We start from the raw sequence: 12,629 nt of genomic DNA, 5'->3' as shown, positions 1-12,629 counted from the left end.
AGTGCTGCATGCTGTGACAAATGGCACAGACCAAACACTTTGCTGTTGAGTAGTCACTTTATTTTTCTTTGATTCTGGGCCATTGTGGTAGTATAAGAGGAGGTCATATGTCAGCAGTAAGTGAAAAGATATGTAATGACCATTACTATATCATATTTGGCAGCCGTACTGGGGTACATTGTGTTCCTGAACCAATTTATACCACTCTAAGAGCCTCTCTGGAGTGCACTGGTGAATCTATATTTCTGCAGGAAGAGATCTCAAGCATGGACTAACCTTTTCACACTTCAATCCCATTGCCAAGGTAAGAGCCAGTATATCACAAAAGAGAGTCTTTCTGGGTACCAATTTCAGGTGATGGAGTTGGGGTGTAGGAAAATGGTGTCACTCAACAAAAAAGTTTGGAGAAGATTCATGTGGCAGTTTAAATTGGCAACTAATATGTGGTTTAATCTTATGGTCTTCTCAGCAACTTTTCATCACTCACATTCCAAATCTGTCAATACAGTCACATTTACTTCCATCAGTGACTTCCATTCCACAGATAGTGGGACTACTTATGCACTTGAAATTAAGCACATATACAATCATTTTACAAACAGTCATGAACTTTTTCTTCACAGTATTTAAAATAACTTGATATTATTTGCTCAGTTCTTAAAGACCTCAGGGTTACATAGCTGGAAACAGGTGTTCCTGCACTTATTCCTGATGATAGGCTGATATTGACATCATGGCTGTGACCCCAAATTCCAGGAGACACATAATGCCAATGTCAGAGCAGTGTATAATTGTTTTTTTTAAAAAAAAGAAACACACTTTTTAGAATAGAGCATATGTAAACATGAGAGATAGAATTTTTCACGTGGAAATGAATGCTGAGGACTCATGTACAGTGAGGTATTTATTGTCAAAGGTGTTATCTGGATGCCAGAATTATTTCTACTTTTCTTTTCATAATAAATAACTCCCCTGTGCCACTTAAAGGACCATGGCATTCATTTCATTTCATTTCATTTCATGGAGAATGAGCAGCTTGTTACTTGGATGGAGTAGAATTTACTCCCAAGTGTCAATTTTTTCTTTCCAATTATGAAATATTTTAAGATGCCTGAGAAAATATCTTTTATGCAATATGTCAGATGAGTTTTAAATGGGCTGGACAAACTTTTTTCTAAAATAAAAAATAATTGTTAACTGTTAACTCTATTTCTAGATTTCTTTTTGCTGTTATAAAAGCATTACTTAATCTTTTTTTTATTTTTTTTCTTAATTTGAAAATATTCTCCTCTGAGATCCTGATCCTTTGCAAGTATTTGGATGCATTTATTTGAACCTTATAATGGATCAGACTCTAGTGCCATAGAGAGGTATATAAGGCTGATCTAGATCTCTCTTCTTTACCATTAGCAGCACATCCTTCAATCATGGACATGTGGTGAGCACATGAAGGTAGAATGTTTGATTTTATTCAAGAGAACATCTTCCTGTTTTTAACTTTCGATGGTTTGTTGCTCAGAAGTTCTGAAACAGATAAAGTGATATTTATTTTTCTCTTGGCTCATCAGGAAAGTTATGTCCGCATAATTTGTGGTTTTTTTTCAAATCTCTCTTTTATATAAAGCAACTGTGTAAGGCCACACTACTCATCTCTCCAATGGTAAGCAGTGACAGATGCCTGGGGAAGAGCAGTGAGAAGAGGATGAATAGTCTGCAAGACTTTCTTGATGTGCTTCCATAGCCTTCTCCCCCTGATGGTGATGTTACAGTGGCTGCACTATCAAGAAGCTGGTCTTCATGAATGAACATGTTAGCTTGTTTTAGCTATAATGAAATTTTAGGGATGCCAGTTTCAAAAGTGCAAGAATTCATCAGAAAATGCCACAGCTCTTTGGGCATGTGTTTGCCTTAAGAAAGAACTAGACTTTGTGGATGACCTCATGGGCCAAGAGGCTAAAGAAAGGGATTGCAAGGCCTAATCTAAATGATAGGTGTCAACCTGAAACTCCATAACTTCATTTGTGCCCTATGCTCCGCAGTGAGGACAAGTGACAGGATCACACCAAGAAGAAGTTGGCTGATGACAGGATGCTGTAGGGTGATGGAGCTGGAAGTCCACTTCTACACCTCAGCAGAGGGTGGAAGACAGAGGTACTTCACAGTGGAAAATGGAAACTTGACAATGGCTTATCCTCACACCTGCAGTGGTAATGCTGTAGTGGCTTCACTTGCATGGAAAGCTGAAGGTGGTAGCTCTCCCAAATCCTTTTTCTATAGGAACATAAGAAATGTGGAACAGACCACAGCAAGAGCAAGCAGTCAATCTACAGCTGTGGGACAGGGTTTTAGTGGGGAGGCTACCAAGTAGTAGGGTGTTTTAGAGGATTCAGAATAAAACAGCAGTCTGAAATCCTCCTTGGGAGGACTTCAGTCAGTTGACCACTGTGACTGGAAATAAAAGGAACATGTGGAAAGGAGTGTGAATGAGTCTCTTTCCCCATGTGACTATCGTTTGAAGGGGAAAGAAAAATGAAAGGCAGGAGAGGTTAAACTGACTGTTAAATAGAAGCATATTTCTTGCACATAAAGTTTTATTGTGAGGGTTGTGTTTATGGGCTTAGTGAGAAGGGCTGATTAAATGGCAGGTTAATAAAGGGACAGCATGTGGTTTCTGAACTAGGTGGAAAAAAGTTATAAGGTGGGAGAGAAAAAAGGCTGAGGGCCAAGTATGGAAAGAGGAAATCTTACTTTGACACAGCTCATAATCAGTGCTCCTTATTTAGTATGCAGGAAGCTATTGCAGAGAGGAAAAATAAATGTGATGTGCTCCATTGCTTTACCACCAAGGCTAGTAAATTCACGACTAGGATCTGATATCAGACTATAGTCAATACCCCTGGTGAATGAAACTTGTGTGCCCTTAAGTTTTAAAACTTCTAGCCCAGCAAAAAGAAAATATGTTATGACAGCATCGAAGTCAAATATAATAAAGATATAAAGAACTGAAAGTTTTGTACATAACCTTGAATGTTAAAAAGGATTTTTTTGTATATGTAAGAGACCAAAAATTGAAGAAAGAAACAAGGAAAAAATTTACAGTGACGTTTTTAGTAGAAATCTGTACAATCGTGCAATTATAATATCACTGACTAGTAGAAAAATAGATAATGTGATCTGGTTGTGATAGCCACTGTAGAATTTCTTAAAAAATCCTCCAAGCATCTAAGACTTGGCTTATTAGTATAATTGCCATATATCTACACATAAAGGAGTACAGAGATCTCAACTAACTGAAAAAGTTCCATTTATTGCATTATTTCAGCCTGGTGTCTTTTCCAGTTTGCAACCCTTGCCATCACTCTTATTATTGAAAGCTAAAATACATATGATTTAGCAAGAACAGAAGTAAATCCATTTGCTGTCTGTGCATGCATGCACAGGTACAACTGTTTAAGTGTCATAACCAAATTTTGCGAAATCTTCTACACATCTGTGAAGTCTACATTGGTGTTTGCCAGGCAAATTCCATCTGCTTGCATCTGTGCTACTTATTCTTCTCTGTTGACTTAGCATTTCCTGAAACACAACCTGCTTTGCTCTGCGGTCTTGGAAATGCCTATTTAGTACAGCAAATTGTCACTTCAAATGCTTCATCAGCAGTTTTGGTAAATACCACTGTTTCGGCAGAAACCCATTATTTTGATGGAAATTTAGATGTGCTTCTCTATAATGCAACATTATGACAGGATGCCCTCAAGTGGCAAAATACAGACTCCACCCAGTAAAAATTAAAGTGGTTAATATATAGATGTTCCCTGTTAGAAGCCACCCTGTTGGTTTAGGTATTGACGCTCTGGATGAACCTAAATATCTCTTAGTTCTAAAACAGTATCAGGAAATGAATTAAAATCACATAATATAACCTTTGCAAGATGAGAACTAGGAGATGAAAGACATTCTCAAAGATAAAAGGTGGTCTAGCTTTTAGCCTATGCGGATTGATTAACTTCTTGTCTACAATATTGACTTCTAGTTATTTCACAAGACTAGCAAAATCTTCATATAATTCCTGGCATTTCTAGATAAGGTCTATCAACAGACAGTGTAATTGCATGAATTCTCATATATTTGCATTAATTCAGGCATGAGCCTTCTATTTCAAAACCATATATACCAAGACCCATGTAAGTGAAGTACATTCAAATATTCATAAATAATCACAGATTTTAGGGTTTACAGATTTATAGGTTTTATACGTTCACTGTTTTTTGGGAATACAGTATGCATTGACTCAAATAATTTTCTGAATTCATAGGAAGCTGGCTTGCATGGAGTGACAAACCTGGCAACAATGACAAAAAGAAATATTCAGCAGTTGGTATGAATTTATTTTTTAAATTTATTTAATTCTTAGTATGAATTTTCATTCTCTTCCCCCTTAAAAAAAAAAACCCAACAAAATACAAACCCAAAAGATTAGACTAGACCAATTTCCTTTTTTTCCCAGTATCCCAACGGAAGCTTTGGAAGGAATACCATTAATGGTTTGGTAATATAGTTCGTTCATCTTATATGAGATCAAAAAATAAAAAAATAAAAAAAAAAAGAAAGAAAAGAAAAAAATTTGTAGGTAAACCAGTATATGTAAGTTTGGAATATTCGTTATTAGCTCAAATGCCTCCATGATTACTCTGCTAAATAGAAAAGAGCAGAACTTCTGTGGTTGCTATTTCTTTCCCTTTAAAACCGTACGTTTTAACTGAACAGATCTCAGCTACAAAAATATTGGAAAATAAGTGGAAAATGGTTCAGCTAATCCTAAACTCTTCCTCTTTAAAGTCACTGTTATATCTAGCATCTGAAGTTTCACTTAATTAGGTCTGTAATCTTCTTAAAACCTCCTCTTTCCATGAGAAGCAGAAGTATTTCCACAGAAGTTTTTTTAAGTAGGTAATTCTACATACATTCATGAGGCTGATGTGACATCATCTGCACTGCTCAAGGACAAAGGACTTTTCTTTATTAAAACATCATGCTTTTCAGCATCTTACTAGACTAAGTCCTATATTATTTCTAAAAGTACCACACAACATTTTGCATGAAGCCTAAGAAGTTTTAAAAAAATGCAGATAACTTTATTCTGATCTTTGGGGGAAAACAAAAAAGAAAAAACAAACCAACAAACCAACAAACCAACCAAACAAACAGAAAAGCTGTGAAAAATCATTAATGTTACCACAGGTGTGGGAAATGATGCTAGAATAATTCCCTTTTTGCACAACACTCTTTCTCTGACTCCCCACTCAGGCGGTTACGTGCCCACATAATGTGGTCCTTGCCCTCTTACTCTCCCCTTCTGACTGCCTGGGTCAGTCTTTACATAAAAGAACACAAGTTCCACCTACAAAGCCGTCTCTCTGTCTTTATTTTCGTGGCAGACACTTTTATATCAGAGTACTTTCATCACAGTGGCACCCATACCAGAGCTACAATACTGTAGTTAAGGGTCTGTTCTTTGGCATTTCTATTCTAAAGCACTATTGTATGAGGTTGCTCAGCAGCTAAAATTCCTTCCATGCTGAGACTTGGCATAGAAGTGCTTAGCTCCAAAGCAATTTAATTTTTTTAAAATTTTGGTTTTAACCCTTGGGTGTTCCTTTGGAAAATGTAAAGGTGGAAAACAATAAATGCTGGCTGTCTTTGAGTGATTGCCGGATCTGTGATGGTGTGGGTTTTGTATTGATATATTACATGTTGTTTGTCAGTAATGTAGCTTTCAGGGACTATGTGAAATCCGCAAATTGCCCTCTATGAAATAAGTAAAACAAGATCCAGTAGTAATTCTGTCTGAATGGATGTTACATTTGCTGGAGTGTGAAGGTGGTCTCTTATAGCAATCATTTTTAAACATTACAGTGATCATTACTTTAGAGGTATATATAAAAATAAGTATAGTAAAATCAGAAAAGTTTTAATATCATAATTGCTTTAACCAAGAGATTTTGGAAATAAAATAGTTGTCACATGGACTGAAAAAATACTGGTCTTCTCATCCTCTTCATGAAACAGTCTGTGGAGCAAGGTTCACTCTGAGGATTTCACACCATCCTTTGAAGCCATTGTTAGGAGTTGCTCATGATGGCAAGGTGCCAGACTGATGGACTTTTGGTCTGCTCTCGTGTAGTTAAGAATGGAAAGGGTGCCGAGTAGCTCAATGTGGATTAATGGTGACACTTTAAATTATATCACTGTTATTTCAGAAAAGTCAGGAAAACTCTGAACCATGTTACATTGGAATATTGATTTACAGTTCCTATACACCCACAGACATTGTTAGTAGTAGGAAAAAATACACAAAAGGTTTCAGGGTTGAGGATTTTTTCCATTTTTTTTAGGTGACCAAAACCTGGGAATTTTGTCTTAAGAATCGCTGGTAGATTACACAGATTTCCAGGAACAGACACAGGCACTAACTCACAGTGATAATTTTCTACTTAAGGAGATGATGAAACTTGAGTATTTATACCCACATTAGAGAGAAGGTGAAACTGTAACATCCCAGCTGTGACATCCTTGTGTACAAAACAGCACTGAGGGCAGAACTCACCCACTGTGGGAAGGGGTAATGTGGGAAGCCAAATAATTTAATTTGGACTTTACAGTGACGCTTGAAATCTGACAATAGCACATAATTTGCTGAAGATATACTGGTCAGAATCCTTTATTTATTCTCAAATGTAGATGACAAAGGTAAATGATGTACACATTTTCCACAGGTTACCTCATTGGTTATATCTAAATATAACCAATATTATAACCAATAACTAAATATTGAGCTCTCTAAACTGCTTTTTAAGATGTCGGTAGGCCTGTTTGGAAGAATGCTATACAGGTATATGGGGCCCTCAATTCTTTTCATCTACCATGCAGATTTCCCAGTAAACGAAGCAGTCCTCAAAAGCCCAGTCATGCTCTGAAACTACTTTTGCACACGTTGTCTTCTGAATAATAATCTTTTATTTACTGTCTCTCACAGCCTTGCTTGTATAATTCAGCATATCTCTAAAGACAGAAACAATTAGGTATCAAATGTTGTCTATTCCGAAAAATATTTGTATTTCTGACATTTTTCTTTCCCAGTTTTTCAGTGTAAGTCCAAAAATATTTATACCTTTAAAGGCATCTCTATCATCTATGTCTAACCAGACAAATTCAAATACTGTGTTCTCTTTGATGCTGCAGTTTCTTTGTGAGAATTACAGGTAGGCGGAAAAACTGTGGATATGCATAGGATGAGAACTGAAGAGTAAATTCTTCCCAGAATCAGGCTGTTATTCCTTTTGGGAATATCTAGCATTAATAGCACCCCCAAAAATATGCAGGCAAGGTATTGGTGGTCCAAGAAAAAAACCCAAGCATGTGAGAGGTAAAGTCCAAAACCCATGTATCTATATTGGTGAAACCATACTTACTTCCATTACTTTCCATTTTACTGGAAAATCAAACAGAGAAGTGTAATTGGAATAGCAGCAGAACTCCAATTGTGAATCAATTGTCTGCTGGAACAGTAAAAGGAAACCTTTTTTAAATATCAGCCAGCTACGCTTTTCTTTTTGTGTAAATATCCTCTTTTTCAACTTAGTCGAGTGTAATAATCATCTCTCTTCTTTTAACAAAATGTACAAAATATCTGAAGCAATTAGACTGCATTACTGTCTAATTACAACAAATGGTAATTTTCAAATCCAAGCTACTGTATTCTCTGTAGCTATATAATCACAAATTAGTAAGATCTTAAATTAGTGGGCTTCTGCTGGAATCACTGGCAAGGTCTTTAAGTACAGTACAGCAGTGTGAACACACGTCTGTAATACACCCAATTAGTAAATAATTCTGTTAATCATTACCCAATTAAAGATTGCTTTTCTTTCTACACCTTTTTACTCATTTGTGTGAATTTGGATGTTCATGAATATGTATAACCTGTAGAATTAAAACAAGATGCACTCACTTATAGAGTATTATTTATGAGTTATCAAACTGAAAAGCTCTTCTTCACACAGTGGCTATTTATGAGGTTTTTAATTGTGTAGCAAATGCAGGTGATGGATGTGTAAAGATTAAAACCAGATGTCTTAGTCATTTGATCCTGAAATTGTCAGTTAGTGGCACTACTTTTTTTAACTGTGTTTAATCATTTCTTCTTTCAAAAGAATGTTCTACATTTTGCTTTAATGATGGGTACTATTTCCTGCTTTACAAGCTGTGAAGACTGATGAGAAATTTTATTAAATTAAAAAAAAGATAAGGAACATTTTGATTAGACATCCTAATTGTTAAAAGAATAAATACATCCCAAAATGACAGGATAGGGCCACTGTGTAAACAGCTGGAAAAAACCTCCACATTTTTGAAGAAGTAGTAATTACACTGAGTCACTAAATTATTGGAAGTACAGAGAAAAACATAGAAGCAAATTCTTATAAGAAATTTGGTATAATGTGTATTTTTAATCTCTGAGCATGTTTCATGTAAATGAAACTCTGATTTCAGTTTTAGTTGCAGTAACATTTCTATAAAATTATAGAAATTTCATAGAATACATAGAACTAGATCATGATTTAGTTTCCTTATAAATAAAGAAATTATACTCTTAAGGATAAATTATTTATATGATTTTAGTTATTAGTTATTTATCTTTCCATTCTAAAACCCCCGCTTTTCTCTCTGAAATATGTAAACTGTTTTCTTCATGTTCTAGATATAGGAAACATATACAAAAACGTGGAAGATTCTCATCAGTTGACAACGGGGAGGAATATTTAGGAATATGAAGTCATTATAAGACTATTTGAAACAGTAATTGGATGTGTTTGGGAAAAAAAAAATGAATTGTATCTTAAGCTTTTGCAAGGATGCCTACCAAAGTACCAGTACAACAGTCCTCATCTCAGTTTCTGTGGGCAGTGGCTGCTACTTAACGAGTATAAATCCAACCTGAATGTATTTAGAAAAGGGTCATAAAGATAACCAGACAAATAAAAATTTACCTTATGAGATGAGAATTAAAAAATCTTAACTTAGCACCAGCTTACTTGAAAAGACCTGTAGCAATGGAAAGCCTCCTTTTTCTCCAAACGGTATCTATACCTATGTTTTCGATCTTGCATCCTCTATAGATAACTACTATCTCAGTTGCAGTTAAAAGATCACCAAAACAGTGTATGTGTTTTCAAAATTTTTCAATGTGTTTGGTGTATAAATCTAGATTGAAAAAAGAGAAAATGTAGTCTCCCTTTCTTGGGTGGCTTCTGTTATTTACTGCTTCTTCGCCAGTGAGGTGTGGGCTCACTCTTGCAGCACCGTAGTACACCTGGGCTGATCTACTCACAGTCAGAGTTTATACAGAGCAAGAGTAATGTAGTGCAAGAGCTGAAACTGATAGAGCAGTGAAAGAAACACTTTCAGCATACAGTGAGTGACCAACAGAAAGTTTGTTTAGTGGGTTTTTTTGTTTTTGTGTGCATTCCAAACACAGCAACTTGAGTTTTTCAGGGTTAAACTGTCTGCCATATCTATCTGCACTGTTCTTTTTCCCCCTGTGATATAAGGGAAAAACCAGATTATTACCATTTGCCTCCAGCATGGATGTATCCCTGACTCTTTTATCTCCAGTCACTGTACAGACAGGGAAAAAAAGTCGTTTGCTCATGGATCTTGAAATCTAAGGGGTCTTTTTAATGTGTGAAATCTAGATGAGAGTCACTACTTGAACTGCTCACAGCTCATGTATGATTTAACAAGCAACAGCAGGCGTATAAGCATTCCTGAATCTCCAGAGGCAGAGAAAGGAGTGGATGGATAACGCCACACTCCTGAAATCTCACTCTAGATCTAAATGTGAGTCCTCTTGGATAATGGTGTGTATTAGGTTGATAAAAGATGATAAAATGTTTGCACTTCTCTAAGTACTTGTGTGCAAAAAGGTTGTACACCTGATGTTTAGGAGGGCTAGATTTCGGACACACAATTCTTTACAGCATTTGCAGCTAGGGCTCTTACCTGTTACAAGCTGTTGATAAAAAATAAAAAAAACTGCCTGAGATTAGCTCAGTTGGTTAGAGTGTAATGTTACTAATACCAAGGTTGTAGGTTTGATCCTGTGTGGGTCATTCACTTAAGAGTCAGACTCTATGATCCTTGTGGGTCCCTTCCAAGTCAGAATATATTGTGAAATTGAAAGATGTGGGTCACCTTTACAGCTAAGCCACCCACATAATGTTTGCAAGAAACCTCAGTGGAAAAGGACAATATCGCAAATATATTCATGGAGATACTCTAATTGTTTATGCATCAAGATGGCCCTGGAAAATAGATTGGAATATTCAGGATTTTTTCTCATATGTCATTAGACCTAGTATGGAGTAAGTCTTTAGTGGCCAAGCTTTGGAACATTGGCAGAGAAGAACAAGAGAAGCCATGTGAAACGGTTAGTCAAAAATGTCAGTTTTAACTTCAGATAGATAATGCATTCACTCAGAACAGAAAATCCATAAAATAGATATAGGATCAAAATGAAACCAGAAGCCAACCAGAAAGTCTAATCTTTTACAGAGTTCATAAAGTTATCACTCATTCTGTATCAAAATATTCCTGTTTCATGGTCACTTATTATCTGGACATTAAAGCAAACTGATTTACCTTCTGCAGATGCTGGGCACTGCTGAGAAATCAGCCCACCTGTTTACGTGCCTGAATATGAACAGTAAAGTTTTCCTTTAGGTAACTCTTTCACACCTTTTGCCTGACTTAAAATGTCCCAAAGCAATGGACACAAAGGAACTGAGATGTTTTGTATCTTCAATGATGGGGTCACCACAATAGGAAACATTAAGTATTTGGCAATTCAAATCAGGGACTGGAGCTGCAGCTCTCAGCATATTCTGTCAGATGGACTTGCAAACTACTGAGCTGTGCAGACCCTGTGTTCTTCAAACATGCTTCTTTTAAGGAAAACAACTGATTTTTTTTTTCCATTAGACCGCACAGTGAATGATATTCAAACATGTCAATTATAAACAACCTAATAATTTTCCTTCCCTCTCTACTTCATGTTGCTTTTCATAAGATGCAGATTTGAAAGTTCTCAGGGAAGAATAAAAAAATATTTTTTTATTTCCTTCTTATTCACACCCGTTAATTTATATTACAGTAAGATTCATTCCTTTACAGTAAATTGAAACTATTCACATCATGGTCAGAGCACCAGGTGTGATTAGGCAATTCATTTGACTAAATGAATACAATTCTTTTGTTATTTGATGCAATGCACAATTTCACTGTATTAAAATACATCTAAAGGATTATAATTCTCTAAATTTGTGACCATGCTCCCTAATATAAAAATCCATTATGCTTTTCAGTTGAACACCAGAAAAACTACTCTTTTAAGCCCATCTGTCTTTAATATCACAATGGCTAAACATGTTTTTTTTTATGGCTTTGAAAGTTGTAGCAAGTCCAGAACAAAGAGTGTTAGCTGACTTATCCAACTTTGACACTAGAAGAGGTTTTTCTGTATAGGTTCGACATTCAAGACCTTCAAGCATCTCTGCAGGTAGAGACAGAGAGCAGAAGCCAGGATTCCGGAATACCTTTGTGATGCCCCACAAACTCAGTTCTGGTGGAGGATAAACCTGGAATATTTGTGTTACTCAGCAGAGTGTCAACCATTTTTAGCTATCAATGCTTTCTTGCCTCACCCAGGGCAGGACTAGTGAGGTACCTTCTCCCATTGTCCTTGCTCCTCCCTGGAAACATTCAAGATCAGGTTGGAAGAGGCTCTGAGCAACCTGTTCTAGTTGAAGATGTCCCTGCTCGTTGCAGGGGAGGTTGAACTAGATGATATTCCAAGGTCTCTTCCAAACCAAAAGCATTCTATGATTCTATAAAGCATGAGATGAAATTTTCTTCAGTTTATATAAATAAGTAAAGTCTTACTAGACAGTACTGCAAACCCACAGTACATATAATGTCAGTGTTTAAAAAATTAACAAGTATTTACCGAGTGGAAATATTTTAATTTCCTGTTACTTTAAATCACACTTTAACATCATTTCTGAAGCATTTAAAGAAGAAATATTTATGCCTCTAAGCTCATTCCAACAAGACTAGCATCAGTGCTATAGATTTCACTAGAAAATATCAGAGGTAACTTGGATTTCTAAATTTACAAGAGGTGTGTTTTAAAATAAATGTTGACAGCTTGGAAGTTCGTCACTGAAAAGTAGTTGACAACAGTTGTTTCTGACACATCACATTCTTATTGAATTTCTCTACTAGTACTGGATGGTTTTGCAGGTATACATATTTTTTACACTTTTTTTAGTTTCTTGTGAAAATAACTTCAAAATTATAATAAAAATTATAATAAAAGAGTTGAATGGAAACACTACAGAAAGTGCTAGCAAATAAACCACAAGACATAAAGTAAATAATAGGTTTGAATTTCCTTCCACAGCAGTCCTGACATTTACTTATTACTTCTCTTTTGTCTGTAAGGGTTGTTCTATCTTTTCTATAATTTCATCTGCAGTAAAATTAACTACAATATTAATCACTGGCAGTTC

The sequence above is a fragment of the Pipra filicauda genome, unplaced genomic scaffold (genome assembly GCF_003945595.2).
Source record: "Pipra filicauda isolate LSUMZ 115617 unplaced genomic scaffold, ASM394559v2 scaffold153_size1761393_pilon, whole genome shotgun sequence".
Classification (NCBI taxonomy): domain Eukaryota; kingdom Metazoa; phylum Chordata; class Aves; order Passeriformes; family Pipridae; genus Pipra; species Pipra filicauda.
The sequence above is the reverse complement of the archived record's forward strand: the minus strand, read 5'-3'. Positions refer to the sequence as shown.